The sequence below is a fragment of the Mandrillus leucophaeus genome, unplaced genomic scaffold (genome assembly GCF_000951045.1).
Source record: "Mandrillus leucophaeus isolate KB7577 unplaced genomic scaffold, Mleu.le_1.0 Scaffold713, whole genome shotgun sequence".
Taxonomy (NCBI): domain Eukaryota; kingdom Metazoa; phylum Chordata; class Mammalia; order Primates; family Cercopithecidae; genus Mandrillus; species Mandrillus leucophaeus.
The window spans coordinates 289,819-294,404 of record NW_012107731.1 but is presented as its reverse complement, the minus strand read 5'-3'; positions in this window follow the sequence as shown (position 1 = coordinate 294,404).

Here is a 4,586-nt window from a genome sequence, read left to right as displayed (position 1 = left end):
AGTTGATGGGTGCAGCACAGCAACATGGCAGAAGTATACATATGTAACAAACCTGCACGTTATGCACATGTACCCTACAACTTAAAGTATAATAATAATAAATAAATTTTAAAAAAAAGGTACTGAGTATAAAACAATATAAAACAATATGGGGGGGGTCTCTTTCTCTCTTCTCTCAATGGAACTTACATTTTAACCTGGGAGATAGATAGTACACAAAATAAATAGTACACAATGTGTCAGATGATGATGAGTTCCAAGAAAGAAATCAGAAAAGGTAAACAGGGAGTGCTGGAGCAGAGTGGGGGAAGTTTTACAATTTTGAATATTGGAGTTAAGGAGTGCCTTACCTATATCTAGTGTGTATCTAGGGGAAAAATATTCCAGACAAAGCAAAGGCTGTGAGGTAAAGGCAAGATTGGTATGTTTGAAGCTGGAGTAAAGTGAACAAGGAAGGGAAGGGAATATAGGGAGATGAGATAAGTTATGTAAGGTAGATCTCATAAAGTCTTACAGGACTTTATGTTCTACCTCAGATTATTTGGGGAGCCTTGGGAGAATTTTGAGAAGAGGGTTGATATGATCCAACTTGTGTTTTAATGAGATGACTCTCTGGTTTCCATGTTGAGAACAGACTGCAGAACGGAAGAGGAGGAAGCAGGGAGACCTGTTAGGGGGCTACTGCAAATGATCCAAGTGAGAGATGATAGCAGCACAGACCAGGTGATAGTAAAACGGCCTTTGCAAAAATTATAGCAGTGAGAAAATTATGGCACTGTAAGAGATCTGATCTAACCAACACTTATCTTGCCTTTTTTTTAAAAAAAACAGGTGGGGTCTCACTCTGTCACCCAGGATGGGGTGCAGTGATGCAGTTATAGCTCACTACACCTTTGACCTCCTAAGCGCAAATGATCCTCCTGCCTCAGCCTCTCAAGTAGTGGGGACCACAGGTACATGTCACCACATCTGACTAACTAAAAAAACAAATCCTTAAGACATGGTTTTACTATGTTGCATAGGCTGATCTTAAACTCTTGACTCAAATGATCCTTCCCCCTCAGTCTCTCAAGGTGCTGGTGTTACAGATGTGAGGAACCACGCCTGGCCCACATCTTGCCTTTAACCTTCAAATGTCCCTTAATTATTCCTGGGCTTGCACCAAGCTAACTTTGAGAGAAATTTAGTTTATAGTTTAAATGATAACAGCCCTTCCCCCAAAACTAAGCTGCCTTTATAAAGCTAATGAAAGGCCACCAGGTTAGGAGGATGTGAGAATCCTGAATTCTGCTAAGGTGTAGACATAAATGATTACCAGTAATGATTCCAGAGGTCACAAGATTTGCAACTTCCCCAATTATTCCTGCAGATAACATCACTGTTGTAGAACCTAAGATTGGCCTTTTGAGATGTCTTTTCTGGTTTTTGCATTTCTGACAACTGATGGACCAATGGCTGCACCAGGACCTCTGATTCCCACTGACCATTCCTGTGGCCCCACCTAGAAGCAGATTCCCATGCCTTCCAAACTATCCTTAAAAAATGTTAGCCTCCAAATTTGGGGGGAGAATGATTTGAATAATAATAAAACTCCAGTCTCCTGTTCAGCTTGCTCTGTGTGAACTAAGCTCTTTCTCTATTGCACTCTGTCTTGCTAAATCAGCTCTATTTGGGAAGCAGGCAAAATGAACCCATTGGGTGGTTATAGTAGCATGGGATATGGTAATAAACAGTTTGATTCTGGATGTATTTTGAAAGTAAAGCAAACAGAATTTGCTGATGGATTGGATGTGGGGTGTAGGAGAAAGGGAACATTGAAGGATAATGTAACCACCTGATGGGTTCTTCTGCTCACTGCACAAACAAAATCAACTCACAGAGACCATGGTGTTGCAGTAAATAAAGCATTTAATTGATGTGAGACTAGCCATGCCAGGTGGAAGATGGACTTATTACTCAAATCAATCTCCCCAAAGCTCACAGGTTAGAGATTTTTCAAAGATAGTTTGGTGAGCAGGGGACTAGTGTAGGGAGCATGCTTATTGGTTGGGTCAGAGGTGAGATTACAGGTAATCAAAGCTGTCCACTTATGCTGAGTCAGTTCCTGGGTGGAGGCCTCAGGACTATTTGTGGGTCCTGGTGGTGAAGGCATCTGGTTGTCAAAAATGCAAAAATCTGAAAAGACGTCTCAAAAGGCAGTTCTTAGGTTCTATAATAGTGATGTTATCTTGAAGAGTAATTGAGGAAGTTGAAAATCTTATCACCTCCAGAATAATGACTGGCAATTATTTAAAATTCAGGTTTCCCTCATTCTCCTAACCTGGTGTTCTTTCATTAGTTTTAAACAGTTTAGTTTTTGTGAAAGGTTATTATCATTTATACTGTAAACTAAATTTATCCCAAAGTTAGTTTGGCCCATACCCAGGAATGAGCAAAGACAGCCAACTTGTGAGGCTAGATGCAAGATGGAGTCAACCATGTCAGATTTCTCTTACTGTCATACTTTTGCAAGGGTAGTTTCAATAACACCAAGGTTCAGACCTTAACAACTGGAGAAATTTGTTATTTGCTAAAATGGACAAGACAGCAGGGGGAAATTTTGTGATGGGGAGCATAAGGGGATTGTAGATTGGGAGGTCAGTTTAAGTCATGTTAAGTTTAAGATGACTATTAGACATCCAAACGAAAATACAAAATGTTAAAGAGGCAGTTGGTTATACAAGTCTGCTATATATGTTTGGCATCCAGAAGTTATGTCTGGATTGGAGATATCAATTTGGGAACTTTCAGAATATACATGGTATCTAAAATCACAATAATGGATGAGGTTACCAAAGATGTGAGTGCAGACAGAGAAGCCAGCCACATGGTTAGTCTGTGGCAGTGATACAGGAGCTAAGAATAAATTACTTAGGCAGACAGTAAGGGTATGGGAATCCTTGGTAAGGCTTTTCTTTTTAATGAAAAGCAGCCCCAAGTCATTTTCCTTTTTAACAAAGAACAGCCTGTAAAATTGAGCTGCAGACATAGATATCGGAAGTTGGGCCAGTCATGTTCAAGATGGTGCCTCCATCTTCCCTTCTCTTTGTTAGCCATGTGTACAGTAAGAAGCAGACAAGATGGTGCTGATCAACTGGAATGCTCATTTACATAATAAGATTAGGGTGGGGCAACCAACCTTCCCCACCCACTACGTGGACATCATAACTGATTGAACCAATCTATGAGCCCCATGTAAATCAGACACCACCTCCTCAAACTGGACTATAAAACTCAGTGCATTCACACCAGCCAGTTCTTTTTTCCACTCTGACATTCTCTTTTGGGTTTTCTCAACATGAGGTAGCTTTTTCTCTCTCTTTTCTTTTTCTATTAAACCTTCTGCTCCAAAAGCCACTCCTCATGTGTGTTTGTGTCCTGAATTCCTTCTCGACAGACCAAGAGCCAGGTTACATACCCCAGACAACAGAGCCGTTTCAGCAGGACTGAAATCAGTGATGTGCTAATGAATGTTTAACAACAAATTGTCTAAAGGACAGAAGCCCTAATTTATAGCATTTGCCAGTTTTTGTGATGTAAATTCTTCTACTGTGGCCAATTTCAAGCTACAAGGTGATGCCAACTAGTCACGAAATTCCTGAAAATTTACCAATTATCTCCCACTAGCTGATATAGTGAGTTCCAGCATACCACCAGCTGGGATAGAATGTGGATCCTAGACATGAGATCTGAGTCCCAGTCTTCCTGACATTTGGGCCAAATCAGAGGTGTGTTTAAAAAAGAAAAAAAAAGAGGTTAGAAGCAGTATCTGAGTCTTGAGTCCTTTTGGGTTTGGCCTACTGTTACTTACCAGAGGGATATATATTACTTCACCCTTTGTTGGGAAAAAAACCTTCCTATCTACAAATCAATTTTCAATTTTCCACACTGCCTCCTTTAATAAAAACATCCTCTTCAAAAGACTGTTGGCAAAATGCCAAGATGAGTTCCACAAAGGTTGGCATGTTAACTCCTTAGCACTAATTAATATTACTTAGCTCTAGTCAGTTACTCCGCTGAGCACAAGGGTCCTGAGGAAATGATACCCAGGAAACGCAAATTTTGACAGGATATTAGGGTAATGGAAAGACAGTAGGAGATAGAAGTGACTACAATAAGGTCTATATGATTTCAGCATTTCTTCTCTCCAGAAATGCACCACCATCTTCCCAAATGCTTAAGAAAGGCACTTGGCGATCATCTGTAACTATTCCTTCTCTTGCAAATCTACCACCACTCATCATCAGTCACCAAGTTCTGTTGATTATATTTCCTAAGTTTCTCAAAAGTCTGTCCACTTCCTTTTCATTGCCACCTGCACTACACTAATACATGCCACCCTCATCTCATTCCTAATTTCACCTTCCAGCTAGTGTCTCCCCCTTCAGGCTATGTATCCCACTGCCAGCCTATTCTCCACAAAGTAGCTAGAATGATGTTTTTAACATGCAAATCTGATGACACTCTCTTACCTAAAACACTTCGGGGGCTTCCACTTACCCTTAGGATAAAAACAGAAAACCCCACCACAGCCTACAAAAGCCTGG